The sequence below is a fragment of the Plecotus auritus genome (genome assembly GCF_963455305.1).
Source record: "Plecotus auritus genome assembly, chromosome: 6".
Taxonomy (NCBI): Eukaryota; Metazoa; Chordata; class Mammalia; order Chiroptera; family Vespertilionidae; genus Plecotus; species Plecotus auritus.
Window position 1 is genome coordinate 74,345,037 of NC_137773.1, and position 16,707 is coordinate 74,361,743.

Consider the following 16,707-nt stretch of genomic DNA (forward strand, 5'->3'; position numbering starts at 1 on the left):
TAATTCAATTGTCTCCTTGTACAAGAATGAGAAGTAAGGAACTAAACAACAGTGATTTTTTTTCTAGCTATCAAGTCACAAATAGAAATAAGAAATTGTTTCAAAATGCAAATTTGATTGTCATTTCTGTCTTTAAAATATAACAATGGGTTCAATATGCTTTTCAGATAAATATAAAATAAAATCCTTCCGAAAGCTGATAAACTCTTTGGCTCTACATTTGTCTTCATTGTTGTTCTCTCAACTCCACTACTATCCAGTGATTCTTGCTTGGTTCGGGGGTCTCTGCATATTCTGTTCCTTCATATGGAATGTTCTTCCATCTGTTCTTCAGTTAAGTTTTATGTCCTTCTAATTTCAAATCAAGCTTTTCTTTCTAATAGTAATTTAAATCATAGCCCTTTGTCCTAAGCTCCCATGACATCATGTTTTATATTTTTAGAATACATATATGTTAGTATATATAGATTCATTATATATTGAAACATTTCAACAATTTTTCTTATTTTAATTGTTGTTTGGGTGCCAACCACTCTGATGCTTGTTGTATACAAGCAAATCAGAAAGACATGTTATGTTACGTAACATGTTCTGTTACAGCAGAAACAGGTAAATACAGATGCAGAAGTCAATTGTTTTCCTAAGAAATGCATGGCATCAGAAAAGCCTTCACGGGTAATTTGATATTTAGAGTAAAACATAGGGATGATTAGGAGAAAAAAATAGTGGGGAGAGGTATGAGTGTTGGTGAAGGATGTTCCCAAACAGAGTGATTAGTGTATACCTCATCTAAATATTAGCCTGACAGATAAAATGGCCTGGAAAAAGTCAAATATATCGGGAGTACACAGTGTAAGATGGAGGGTAGACTGAATTGAAGCTAAAAACACTGAGAATGAAATTCTATTAGAAGGTACTCATAAATTATATGAGTTTGTACTTATTCTAATGCCCATGAAAGGGCATTGATTCATTTTAAGAGAGAAAGTTATTAATTCTTATTAAGTATTACTCTGGCTGCTTTGTAAAGAATAGATAAGAAAAGGCAAGATCAAAGGCAAGGATAAACACATAATTCTGCTGCTTTATTTTTTGTGAGAGATGCTTATAATTCACAGAGTAATGGTGGAAATGAGAATGGACAGCGATGTCATTTGCAGCAGATAGAAAGGACAAACATTAGTGGTTGATTGGTCAATGGTGAGGTCTCCTTGAACTTTGTTTATAGCCTAAGACCAAGAAAAGTTAAGTTGTGTACAGCAGCTATCCAGTATGGCTGGTGAAAAGTAAAGGGCATTCGTTATCATGCTAATGTGTACTTCTGGGATGGTACTGGTGGGGATAAGCTACTGAAGAAGGAGATTACTTGGGGGAGGAAGTATAACTATCTCTTTCCCCCCAAAAAAAGGAAGTTTTAAAATTTCTGAGTTATTATATAAAAGTAATTACAACACCTGATCTTAATAAACAGTTCATAAGTACTTCTTATTATTACCGATATATGACTACTATAGTAATTATAAATAGTTAAAAAAAAATCATAGTCCTATGAAAAGGGTCAACTTTACTCATGAAATTGACTCTGTTCTCTTGTACTTCTTCCCTTCTTAGTATTCTTTCTACACTTTATTGGTGACATTTGTGGTCTGTATTATTTATCCTCTGGAATATTTCTGGTATTCAGCCAAAGCTGCTGATATTTGCCTTCACACATCCTCTTCCCTGTTTTCATTTTACTCATTGAAGAGAAAAAACAACCTCACTGACTACTTTATATCCCTAAACCTATCTATAGTTAATATATCTGACATATGAGACAATTAGTAAAATTATACTAAATAATATGTATACGTGTATGTCAAATTCTTGACTGACAGATAATAACAGACTTTTGTGAGTCAAGAAAATCATAGGAGAGGATATAATGCATAGGTAAAAAAATAGGATGATGTGAAATTGGAAAAGGAGCATTTGAGCCATATTAATATTCAGTGTTCTTACCGCTTTCATATTTAACTCAAATTTTCTAAGAAGAATATTCTATTTTCATCATTCCAGTTTAAAAAAGAACAAGAGATAGATATTTCAAGCTAATTTTTTCATGTCAAAAATGCTCATAGATGTTAAACTCAGTCTGTCTAATTTCAAGCCTGATTGGCAACCTAAACTAATTTATGTTTATTATATATTGCAATATGTTTAAACACCTTTCTAAGTCTCCGTAATAGGTATGTGCTAGCTGCTGAAATCAAGTCAATCAGTAGGCAATCACCATAGAAAACCCTCCTAACTGAAGATATCTAGAAATACTGTAACATGAACTTTGTGGCCAGAAATGGAAGGAAATTTGACTTTGGGTGGTAAACAAAGTGCAATAAACAGCTGATATATTATACAATTGTACACTTGAAATCCATATAATTTTATTAACCAATTAATTTAATAAAAATATTTTAAAAAGTAAATTAGATTTTATTTTTCTCAACTTATTGAATGTATGTTCTGCCTCTGATATCTGCAAGCAAGATACCTCAGAAAATCTGTCCTATAGAAAAAATCAGAATACCTGTTTTAAATATTAAGAAAAAATAATATGTTTGAGGCTACTGAGAGCTAACAAAGCAGTGAATAAGTATGAAACAGGAACCAGAAGAAACGGAGAAACATAAAATGGTAAAATCTCAGATTTGGTGTCATGTACATACTGGAAAAAATGCATATTCCTCTAGAGGTGGCCAAAGAATTAAAAACTGAGGAGAACTATAAGAATAATCATAGTATTAGAAAGGCAAAATAAAGTTCAGGCACAACCTACCTAAAGCACTTGGTAACCACGCCTTCCCACCACCTTTGATTTGTGACCCAGAATAGCTGTAAAATAAGAGTAAGTATGAACTGGAAATAACTTGAACCTTGCAAAGTCTGAAGGCTTGATTGAATCAAAGTAATCTAAAATTGTCAGTAATTCTAGTTTCTTATCTGAAGCAAAAGGAAAATTCTTAAAGTGATAAATAACACCATAGTAGGCCTCAAATTATATCTATATTATTTTAAACATAACATCAGGGTTACAATAAAAAAGCAGCCATATGTGGAAATATGAAAACAAACGAGACAAGAAATAATTGAAATAGACACTAAGTATATACAAAAACTGAGATATTTAAAATAGACCTTAAAATATTCCTGTGAATATTAACAATTCTAATTACATTGGAAAATAAGTAAAAATATAAGAAGCAAAACAAATGGGCACTCTAGAATTTAAAAACCCAGAAATTATGAGTTCAGTAGTTGGGCAGAGACTAGAGGCTACCCTAACAAAGTACAAGATTAGTGAGCTGGAATACAGGTCAGAAGAAAATATTTAGAAGTGCACAGGTACAGAAAAAATATAAAATATAGAAAATAAGCTCATGGATATGGTATTACATAAAAGTCAAAGTTATAGTTAAAGAAAATCACAGAGGAGGATAGGAGAGATAATGACAATCAAGTAACTGAATGAATAATGTCTTATAAAAATTGCAAAACATAACAAAGCACAAATTAAAGAAACTCAACAAACACCAAGCAGGAAAAAAATTAAAATAAAAAGAGAGAAAACTGCACTTAGGCATATCATAATTAAACGATATATTTAAACACATATATGCAGGAAAAAATCTTTGAGAGTAAAAAAGCATTTTAATATTTCATTAATAAGAATGACAATAGTTTTCTCAACGGAAACAAGATGAAATATTTCAATGTGCTCAAAAATTCATCTAACATAGAATCAATAGCTAGCAAAAACAACTGACAATAAGGTTTCAAAACATATTTTTTTCAGAAAACCAAAAAGGGAAAGAAGTTGTTAGCAGTTTGGCTTAATGGACAGAGTGTCAGCCTGTGGACTGAAGTTTTCTGGATTCAATTCCGGTCAAGGGCATGTACCTCAGTTGCAGGCTTGATCCCTGGCCCTGGTCAGGGTGGGGTGGATACAGGAGGCAACCAATCAATGTGTCTCTCTCTCACTTTGATGTTTCTATGTTTCTCCCCCTCCTTCTACTCTTACTCTCTAAAAATAATTTTTTTAAAGTTACAATATTTTGAAGAAAAATCATCCCAGAAGGGTGCTTGAAGATGCAAGAAAGAATGGAACCATTGTGGTTCAGTTGGTTGAGTGAGGTTCTATGCACTGAGAGGTATCTAGTTTGATTCCCCATCAGGGCACATGCTCCATTCCCAGTAGGGGTTGTGTAGGAAGCAACCTAACAATGTTTCTCTCCCACCCAAGTATCTCTCTCTCTCTCTGTCTCTCTCCCTTCCTTTATCTCTCTACAAATCAATAAAACATATTTTAAAAAAGAAAAAGAATGAAAAATAACAATATTGTAGTTACTACAAATGCCTTGTGTACTTAAAGATATAAAAATAATAAAATTATTTAGTAGAGTGAGTAAAAAAAGTATGTGAAAAATGTTATTCTATTATGCTGTGTAAGTTTTTTTTCCAAAGTAGTACCTATGCAGATAATAATTATTCTGATCAAAATACAGAAATGTGTTTATTCCCTTTAGCCTAAGAGAGGATAAAAATCCCAAATTAATCAATGTTTCATGAACTAAAGAATATGACCCATTCTCAACAGAAAATAAAATCAATAGCTCAAGATGTTGAAATTAGCAATTAGCAGACAAGGATTTTAAAGAACGATTATAATTATGCTTGATTAAAGAAAAAAATGTTCTCAGTTAATTAAAGAATAGCAACTGCCATTTAACCCAGTGATCCCACTTCAAGGAATATATCCTAAGAGACCCAAAACATCACTCAGAAAGAATATATGTACCCTTTTGTTCAAGCAGTGCTATTTATAGTAGCTAAGATCTGGAAATAGCTCAAATGCCCATCAGTAGATGAGTGTGCAAAAAAGATGTGACATATTTATACCATGGAATATTATACAGCTGTAAAATAGAAGGATCTCTTACCCTTTAAGACAGCATGGAGGGACCTGGAGAGTATGATACTAAGTGAAATAAGCCAGTCAGAGAATGACAAGTATCACATGATCTCATTTATATGTGGGAGCTAATGAACAAAATAAACTGACAAACAAAATAGATCCAAAGACATGGAAGCATGGAACAACAGACTGAGGAATCTCAGAGGGAATTGGGGGTGAGAAGAGGTTAACCAAATAACTTATATGCATATATACTAACCCATGTACATAGACAATAATGCAGTGAAGGCCTAGTGTAGGGGTGGGAGCAGGGTGGAGGGGGACATTGGGATAAAAAAGGAGACATCTGTAATATTTTTAACAATAAAGGTAAATTTTAAAAAAGAAATAACTCTGAAAGGTAAGAAATGAAACATTTCTCTGATCTATAAAAAAAAAGAGTAGGAAGTCTCAGAAGAAAATAGTAACTATGAGAAAGAATCCAATGGAAATTCTATAAATTTTATTTTTGAGATTTAAATATATATCATTGAATGTGTATAATAATTGAATAGAGATAATAAAGAACAAATTAAATCATAAGAAAGACCAATAGAAATTATCCTGTTTAAAGAAGAGAGAAAAATATATGACTCAGGGAATTATTGAAAAATATCAAAACAGCAAACATGCACACACAATGTTCTAGAGAGTTAACAGAGGAGAAATAAATTGGAAAGATTAATATCTGATTTTTGCCTAATTTTTTTAAAATTACATATTTATCAAAGTCAAACAACTCCAAGAAAAATATATATTAATAAACCCATGTTTAAATTCATCTACTTACACTGATGAAAAACAAAGATAAAGAGAAAAATCTTAAAAGCAAAAATAGAATACAATAGGGAAACAATAATTACTAATATTTGCTAATTTCTCATCAAGCACTGTGGGAGCCAAAAGTCAGTAAAACGTCTCTGAGGTTCTGAAAGAAAAATTTTTTGACATAAAATTCTATATCGAGCCTATATTTTTCAAAAAGCAATAAAACATGTTAAACTATATAAGGGAAACAATCAACTAAATCTTGACTATGAGGAATTTAGAACATCATCGAAGTTCTTCAATAAATAAATTGCAAGCAAAAATGTTAAAATAAGGGAAAGTTGAGGAATTTACATAGGTGAAAGGAAATTAATATGGAAAAAGTAACTTATAATGAATTTAGCAATATTCATTGAAGTGATAAACCGATAAGGATAGATTAAAAAAAATGTTTTACAATAAATGTAAGATGTGTTCACTCTTAGAAAGGGATATGAAGGTTGTGATTTTGAGGTGGCCAGTGGAGGGCTTCTGTAGTGTTTGACAAGGTATTCTCTCTAAATTTGAGTGATAGTTACAATGTGTTATGACAGTTTATTAACAGTATGTTTGATTCACGCATTTTTCTGTATTTGTAGCATATTAATTTAAAATGAATAACTTAAAAGGAAGAGAGATTTTCTTTAACCATCTTCCTCCTATCAGCTTCTAGAAAGTGGAGATGGCTATTACTTGAGCAGTTATACAGAACCACAGAGAGTTACCAAAACTAGAAAATAGCAAGAAAATCACATTTCTCATCTGCCTACTTTATGACTCCTTTAAGGGAGAGAGAATTAAACTTATATCTGTTTGGACCACAGTTACTCTATAATTTTATAATTATGGAAGGCAAGCCTAAATTCAACTAATACAAATTATTTGACAAAATTAAATAATTGAAGGAAAGTTCTTGTAGCATATAACAATTTAAGTGGAGAGACTGCAAGACATTAGGAGCCTACCATCTTCTTCTAACAGACAAATACAGGTTATAAAGCAATAAATATAACACTTTAACATCACAGATCTCTCACCACCTATAGAAAAAAGAAAGTGGAAATATATAACTTAAAGAAAGGATATATTTTGATCAGCAGAAAATGAATAGGAAGAATAACACAATATCAGAAATAAAATCCATTATTCAAAATGCAAGTTTTTGAGAATAAAACCATGGTGAAAGGCCTTTTGCTCTACAGACAAGAAAAGACATGCAGCAGTGATAAATATATGGACATATACCAACATTTAGAACATTTATCTGGTCGGATATTACAAAAATAAATAATACAACAGTTTGGTAGCTAAGGAAGATCTCCAGGCATGTTCTGCAATGCAGTTGTAATTGGTCCCAGTGAGAGAGTAAATCAACATAGTCACTCCAGAAAGCTCTTCAATGGGCTTTCTCTTTCTTTCTTTGCTAAACACTTACAGAAAGTAAAAAGGAACTCACTACCATGAATAACAAGAGTTCAGCAGCCATAGAAGAGGAAAACCAGGCAGCTAAAATAAGGACATATTTACCTGAGATTACCAAATATCACAGAAATCTTTTTAAGTATCTTCAACTGGGAGTGAAGTATAGAGTTAGGAAAAAAAACACACAGTAAAATAATCTTCTAATTACATAACATTAATAAAATATAATAAAATATTAAACATCTGTTTTGCTTTTCTCTACTCTGTGAAAAGATAATGATTTTTAAACCAGGGGCTACATATCATTGTTATTATAAAGACGCTGAGTCCAAAGAGCAGTGAGATAATAAAGCACATCAAAATCTACAGAAAAGTCTCTTATAGAGGCAAGGGAATGAAATTCCTTTCTGTGACAACCAATGTTTGAATAGGTGTGAATTCCAAGTCACATGGTACACATGGATAAGCTGCATAATGGTGGAGGTTCCAGAGCATGGACATGGACAATTTCCACCCATCTCTCATTTTCAACCGTGCAGACACACATGACTATACTTCACATCTGTGTTCATACCACATGCAGTAATATTGTTTTTTCTTTACTTGTCATGTACAGTACTCTATTCCATTTAAAATTCTTCAAAAACATTTTTGTAATGTCTCTATTTTCTCATTTGAATATTCCCAATGTTATTTAGCAAAGTAGTGGATCCTGTGGTGCACAACCTGAATCATTCTTTCAGGACTAATCCCTCAGTTCCCATCTCTGTACACATTGATGACACTGCTCTCAGATGTGTTCTCTGGAAAGTACCGTCAGCCAAAAAGATGTGCTTCATCTATATTCCTCTCTTGGGGGAGTCAGAATTTAATGGCTGTTAAAAGTGGAGCACAAAGTACCAGCCCCCTGCCTTGAGATGGGACAACTCAGAGGGGCACACCATCTCCAGTGCTCCCTATTGAAGGAGTTCATTCCTCTGTTGTGACTGCATTACAGTTCAAACACTCTCAGTTCTACTTCCCTCACTACTTGCCCCCAGAGAGATTGACCTGAAGGCAATATCCATTGAGCTTCTCGTACACAATTCCACCTTTCAGGATGTGTTTCTCAATCTTAACCAAAGAAAATGACCTTTTCCATATATTTAAACATTGAGAGTTGGCAGTCACATACACATAAACCCTACAGATGTCTCAAGGCTGGAATGCCCTACTACCCCCAGACATTCTAGGTGTGGATATATGACAGAATGCTAAGAAAACTGAGGGTTCCTGAGAAAACTTTTGCTTTCCTAATGGATATACACCTTGCTATCTGCCTTCTTTTTTTTCTTTCCTGTAGCAAAAAGTCAACTCCTGGAGGAAAGTTAGCCCTTAGCAATCATGTGGCAACAACTTAATATTGATAGTCAATGTGGTCAGGAGGGAAGAGCAATAATATACAAGTAGCTTTGGTCCCTTACAAGTTTGTTTAAATAATTACCTTTGGATTTCTAATTAAGTTGGAAAAAATAAGTTTCTATTTACTTAGGCCAATGTAGTATGGATATTTGTTTCATACAACAGTATATAGTTATAATTGAAGTTCTAGTTTATAATATATTTTATTTGTTTCAAGTTTTTTCATGACTAGAATTGAGTGTTGAATTACTTGTGGTAATATATATATTTCTGCAGACTTTGTTATTTCCTCATGATACACTGTTAAGTATAAAAAAATGAAGAGCAAGGGTATGAACATTTTAATGTTTCCAAATATGGACTGCCAAAAATGTTTATTGTAGCAATTTATCTTACCCCTTAAAATCCATTAGAGTTCCAAGCTCACAAAACTATTGTCGGCATTGGATAATACCATTAATATTGCTAATTTGATAGATAAAAAATTATATTTCAAAATTTCAAATTTGAAAGACTGCTTATTCCTGAAGTTGAAAACAAAGCATTTTTGTGTGTGTTGAACTTTCCTAAGAATGAATGAGTGAGTGAATAAATGAATGAATGAATGCCATACATGTGGAAGGAACTGCTTTTTTCTCTGCGTTTATAAAATGTACCATACAAACGCGGAGCTTTCATCATGGAATTTATATTCTAGTAGGATAAAAGAAACAAAGAAATAATGCATTACACACCAGAGAGCCATAATAACTATAACAATGAATAAAGTAGTAGAGGGAGATAGAGAGGATGAAGGGGAGCTATTTAGGTGCAGCTATCATGAGAGGTGTATCTGAAGAGGTGATATTTGATCAGGGACCTAAATGCAATGAAGGAATGAACAAAGTGAAGACATGGGGATCAAGTATCCCTGGCACAGTAAACACCTTGTGTAAGATAATGAGATGGAAATGTCTGTAAGGCAGAGCAGCAGCAGCAGCAACAACAATGTTCCTTATGTCTAAACCAGAGTCAGAGTGGAAGAGAAGAGACTGGAAGGACATGAATTCAGTGAGGTAGGCAAAGACCAGATCACATAAAACTTTATATATTATGTGTTATGGGTTGAATTATATCTTTAAAAGATATATTGGAGTCCTAAGCCCTAGCACCTCAGACCTTACTTGAAGATGGGGTTCTTATAAAGGTTATCCAGTTAGAATGAGGTCATTAGGGTGGACCCTGATCCAAAATGACTCTGGTCCTTATCAAAAAAAGCAATGTGGACACAGAGACAGACTCCTGTAGAGGGAAGATGATATGAGGGAACATAGAGAGAAGATGATACTCCAAGGAGAGAGGACTGGAACATAACCACTCAGAACATAACCTTAATTTCAGTCATCTAGCCTCTAGAATTATGAGACAATATATTTCTTTCATTTAAGCCACCAAGATTGTGGTGTTTTGTTAACAGTCCTAGCAGAATAATATACCATGTAAAATCTTCTATTCAACCAATATGCAGTAAAGAGTCATTGGATGATTTTGAGCAGGAGAAAAATATAATACCATTTACACATTAAAAATAAGGATAATTTTTGCTTATAATATGGAGGATTAACACAAAAGCAGAAATTAGAAATCAAAGGAGGGTAATAATTAGGGGGGAATAATCTAGGTGGAAGATGATGATAATGTCTTGGGGAAGAGTGGCAGAGTTAAGAATTTGAAAAGTAGATAGATTTAAATTTTATTTTTAAAGCTTGTTAAATTAATATAATATAGACTATAAAATAAAGCAAGGATTAAAAATAACAGCTATATTTTTTCTTAAATTTTACTGAGTTAGAACATTTTTGGAATTTACAACTGGATGGGATTTTTTAAAAGTTGTTTTCGACATGCTATATATTTCATTGTGTACTAGGTGACCAATTGGTAATGCCAAATGGACAATAAGATAAAATAAAGTCTAAAACGCAGTGACAAGGTCAAAGCTGTAGATATAAATTTTAGAGTCACTGTTGTATGTAGACTTTTAAAAGCCGTTTGACATATAGAATGATGTAGGGAGAATATTTGTTGATAGAGAAAAAATATAAACAAGGGCTGTGGATAACATCTCATAGTACTACAAAATATAAAGATTAGTAATGGAACAAAATGAACAAAAAATTGAGAAGTAAAAGCATGATTTTTGCCTTTTTAGCATGTTAAGATCCAAAATAAATTCTGAGTGGTGTGTCAGCATCTTATAAATAAGAGACAAAGAAACAGAGGTTCTTATGATGAAGGCGATGATTCACAGTTTAAAATCCTCAAAAGATGTCAGCCTGAAAATAAGAGCTAAAATAGGTATTTGATTAATCAGCTAGGAGTTCTTGTCTTATGTAAAATAGAACAAAATCAGCCAAACCAGGGTAATGTAGTCTACTTAGAGTGTGTGAGTTATGAGAGAAGTGAATATAATATATGATCTCAAAAGCTTCCTCAATACAGGAAAAGAGCAATGTGTTTAAATAAATAAAAATTCCAGGTATGCGTGTATGTAGACACGAGCTTCTTGGGAGACTGAAGGTTTCAGCAGTGGAGCGCTTTTACATTTGCACAAACTTGAAGGAAATATGCGCTTATCTTTCTCTGCAAGGGACATTCATTCTCTGATTCATTTATTTGCCAATTCTATAAGCATGTTAGAGGTCCCGTTATAAATATGTCAAATACTAGAGGCCCTGTGCACGAAATTCGTGCATGGGTAGGGTCCTTAGGCCTGGCCAGCAATCAAGGCTGATCTGTGGAGCGACTGGTGGGGTGATTGGGGCCCCCACTTGCACCCGCCTTGGCCTGTAGCTGCCTGCTTACCGGCCCTGTCCCCCACCACTGCCGAAGCTGGTCCCCATCTTTGGGGCCCCTGCTCACACCCGCCTTGGCCTGGTGCTGCCCACTCACCTGCTCCACCATTCCGCCATGGTCCTGCTCTCGTTGGGGCCCACTGGGGCTGGCAGCACCTCCACTGCTGCCCGCTGCTAGTGCCCTGTCACCTACGCTCACCATGTTCCACGCCGCCTCCTGGTGGTCAGCACATGTCTAACTCCCAGCCGGTCACACTCCCGCCTGTGGGGACAATTTGCATCTTAGCTTTTTATTACCGTAGATAGGATTGCTTTAGGAGCTGGGGATATGCCAAAGGGAGATACCAATCTTCTTTTTGCATTGAAATGGAGTGGGGAGGGTTGTGCTTTTGCTTCTAGGTAAAAGGGAAAAACAGGTCCCATACTTACTTTGGCCTATAAGAGAAACCGGACAAAACTGACGAAACGATAGTTTATCCGACTTCATAAAAAGATATTGCCGGACAGTGATTCTTGAGAAGACGTTTATAATTGCCCACCTTACCTCCTAGAGCTAGTGTCTCTGCCATGTCACAGGGAAGGGAAACCCAGGTAGGCCCAGGAGTGCTCCCAGAACTGAGGAGCCTGCACTGGATTCCAGAGACAGCAGGGCAGCTAGCATTTACCAGGCAGCCATCAGTCAGAGAGAGCTGAAGAGAAGAGCCCTCTAGCTCTTGTGAGTCTCCGGTTGAATAAGAAACAGTGTATCTATGTGAGAAAACTACTCAAGACTGGGGGAAGTAGCTCCTGGGAAAAAAAAAAGCTGAGCCAAAAAGCCTCTGAGCAGAAACACAGCTGAGGATAATTTGGGCTTTTATCATTTCAAGTAGAAACACATGTAATTCAAGGGCAGAGATCAGAGAAAACAATGTCATGCAGGGGTCCTCAAACCAAGGCCCGAGGGCCACATGCGGCCCGCCGGGTGCCACTGCCTGTCCTGCTTAGCAGCCGACTCGTCTCAGGCCTGCAGTGTGCATAGGAATTTGTTCATAGTTTTTGTTTGTTTGTTTGTTTTTTTAACTATAGTCCGGCCCTCCAATGGTCTGAGGGACAGTAAACTGGCCCCCTGTTTAAAAAGTTTGAGGACCCCTGGCTAAAGGTATGCTAGAAAAATTTAGTCCTACCCTGAAAACTGGCCTGGACCACACAATAAATACTAAAATAAGAATTCACAGCCGAAACCGGTTTGGCTCTGTGGATAGGGCGTCGGCCTGCGGACTGAAAGGTCCCAGGTTCGATTCCGGTCAAGGGCATGTACCTTGGTTGCGGGCACATCCCCAGTAGGAGGTGTGCAGGAGGCAGCTGATCGATGTTTCTCTCTCATCGATGTTTCTAGCTCTCTATCCCTCTCCCTTCCTCTCTGTAAAAATATCAATAAAATATAAAAAAAAAAAAAAGAATTCACAGAAGAGGACAATAACCCTTTATTTCAACTGCATTCCACGTGTTCATGAAGCTAGAGGAAAAACTGAACATGGTGTGAACGATGAACAAAGGTAGACACTAGGCAAAGTGGTGAGGACAGGTTTAATCAGTTGCACACTGTTGCAATAGGTAAGACGGTCCAGCTGAACTGAACTCAGCTTTGAGTTATGCAGATGTGACTGAGCATTTTAAAGGGAGAAAGGAAGAGCAGAAAATGGGAATGGTGGGGGCTTTAGCAGAGTCAGGACATTTGTAAAAATGGAAAGGGAGTTAGGCCCTTGTGAAACCTAACTGGATTTGCCAATTGGTATTTATTGATCAGGCTCCTACCCTCCCACAGAGACTGGGAGACAGGGGCCCCATCTCAGGTGTTGGCTGGAACAAAGCAAATTCTTTTGGCATCCTGCGGATTGTCAGGCAGGCATTTGAAGAAGGGAAAGAATAAACCCTGGGATGTGGCCTTGAACTGATAGGAACTATGTTAGAGTTTGTTCATGTCCTTTAATGTGCTTGCTTAAGGGGGCAGAGGAGATATGGACAAATAATTTGTGCTGAGAGATCATAATTTTTATAAGCCAAGGTGGAGGCACAGTTGAGAGAAATGCTTCTATAGGCAGAAACAAAGACATAAAAACGTGAAGTCATGGAAATAGAAACTATCCAAAATGAAATGCAAGGAGAAAAAAATAAAGTGAAAACAAAGCAAAAGTGATCAGAGGAATAGCCAAAAGTGGCCTAAAATATGATTGATTTGAGTTCCTGAAGAAAATGAGAACACAAACTTGAAAAGACATCTGCATCCCCATGTTCATTGCAGCATTATTCATATTAGCCAATAGACAAGGAAAATCCTTAAGTGTCCAATGATAGATGAATTGTAAAGAAATTGTGATATATAATTCAGACATAAAAAAGAGTGAAATCTTGACATTAGCACACCATAGGTAGACCTTGAGAGCATTATGCAAAGTGAAATAAGTGAGACACAGAAAGACAAATACCACAACATAAAATGATGTTGAAACGACTCGGCTTGCAAAGAAAATACATTGGAATCATCCTATCGAATAAAAGAGTAATATGCAAATTGACCGTACCTCCACCACACCCACAAGCCTCGCCCACCACCCAATCAGTAGCAAGCATGCAAATTAACCCAACCAAGATGGCTGCGGCCACAGAGAGAGCAGGAGGCTTGGGTTTCCCAGGCAATGGATGAAGCCAAGCTTTCCACTTGTCCTGGCCTGCCTTGGCCTCCGCTTAAGGCTACAAAGTTTCAATTATAGAAGATAAATAAGCCCCAGATACCAGGGCCTCCTCTTAGGACTCCTGGGGGCGTGGCCGGCCTGCAAACCACCACAGGCCCCTCACCCAGGCCGACCCATGCCCCAAGGGAACCCCCACCCTGATCCGGGACACCCTTCAGGGCAAACCAGCTGGCCCCCACACGTGCACCAGGCCTCAATCCTATCTAATCCTCCTATCTAATAAAAGAGTAATATGCAAATTGACTGTCACTCCAACACACAAGATGGCTGCCCCCATGTGGTCAAAGATGACTGACCCCATGTGGACACAAGATGGCCACCACAAGGTGGCCAGCAGGGAAGGGCAGTTCGGAGGGACCAGGTCTGCAAGGGAGGGCAGTTGTGGGTGATCAGGCCAGCAGGGGAGGGCCATTGGGGGTGATCAAGCCTGCAGGGGAGGGCAGTTAGGGGTGACCAAGCTGGCAGAGGAGGGAAGTTGGGGGTGACTGGGCCTGCAGGGAAGGGCAGTTGGGGGGGACCCAGGCCTGCAGGGGAGGGCAGTTGGGGGGTACTAGGCCTGCAGGGGTAGTTAGGGGCAAACAGGCTGGCAGGGGAGCAGTTAGGCATCAATCAGGCTGGCAGGGGAGTGGTTAGGGGGTGATCAGGCTTGCAAGCAGAAGAGGTTAGGGGCAATCAGGAAGGCAAGCAGGTGAGCAGTTTGGAGCCAGCAGTCCTGGATTGTGCGAGGGATGCCCAACTGTCCCACTGGGATCGGGCCTAAATGGGCAGTCGGACATCCCTCAAGGGGTCCCAGATTGGAGAGGGTGCAGGCTGGGCTGAGGGACACACCCCCGCCTCCCATTCACAAATTTTGTGCACCGGGCCTCTAGTAGAATATAAACAGTGGGCACTCAATAAATATCAATTACATGGGGAAAAATAAATATATTAGATTAAAACAAAAGAGGGTAGAAAAAGAATGAGTGCAAAAAGAACATATAAGAAAAAAATAGAAAGCAAATAGAAAGATGGCAAAAATAAACTCAAATATATCAATAACCATAATAAATACAAATGTAAATGGAGTTTTACCAATTAAAGGCATAGATCATTAGTTAATTTGGGGGTAAAAAGCAGAGCTCACCCTATGAGAAAAATCACATAAAATGCTATAAATACATAGGTGAAAAATAAAAGAGTGAAAAAATACGCATCGTGTTGATGGAAAACAAAGAAAATAGGAGAGAACAGACTGAAAAGGAATGCCATTCATCTATCTGGACTTTTCAAAATAAAAGACTAGGCACCATATGTGAATTTGCCAAATGGGCTTGGCTGTGTGTTTTGATGTGTGGAAGGAAATAAAAAACACATTTCAGTAGTTTAAACAATAATGGTTTACTTTTTGCTCAAACTTCCATCTCACGTGGTTTCCATTTTTCACAAAGTTGCATATGGTATTCTTTCTAAAAAAAAAACACCAACTTAGTTAGTTGAAAATAAGGAAGTTGAAGAACAGTAACTTTACATCAAGCCAACACTTGTGTGAAAAATATGAATATCAAATACTCATCTTTATTTTTTATATAGACTATTTCTGTCTGGAAGAATAGGAAACTCTTAGTAATCATTCTCTGGAGAAGTAACAACTGGTGCAAGACTGGTGGGGATGGAAGTTTTCCTTTTCACTGAATGCTATTTTTAAAATATATATATATTTATTGATTTTAGAGAGGAATGCAGATGGGAAGAGATATAGAACCATCAATGATGAGAGAGAATCATTGATTGGCTGCCTCCTGCATGCCCCCTATTGGGGATCGAGCTTGCCACCTGGGAATGTGCCCTTGATCAGAACTGAACCTGGGACCCTTCAGCCATCAGGCCAATGCTCTATCCACTGAGCTAACTGGCTAGGGTTTCTGAATGCTATTTTTAATGTTTTGAAAATTTTTTATTTTCAGTATCTATTATCATTATGGGTTGAATTGTGTCCCTCTAAAATTCATACTTTAAATGCCTAACCCCTAGTACTTTAGAATATGACCTTATTTGGATATAGGGTCTTTGCAAACATATGTGTATTTATTTCCAAATTCCCATTTATTTATTTATTAACTTATTTATTTATTTAATTGTTTTAATCATCACCTGGGGATATGTTTTTATTGATTTTAGAGAGAGGAGGAGGAGGAGGAGGAGGAAGAGAAGGAGATAAATATCAATGTGAGAAATATTGATCACTTGCCTCCTATATGTACCCCAAATGAGGATTGATCCCAAAACCTATGTATGTGCTGAGACCAGGAATCAAACTCACAACGTTTTGGTATATGGGATGATGCTCCTACCGACCAAGGCACCTGGCCAAGGCCAAATATCCCCTTTTTTATAAGAACATCATTAATATTAGATTAGGGACCACCCTACTTTTGTATAACCTCATTTTGGGATACTTTGTCATGGTAGTTTTAGCAAACTAATACAATTACCCATTTAAAAAGTAAACATCTATAATAATAAAACCATAATATGCTAATTA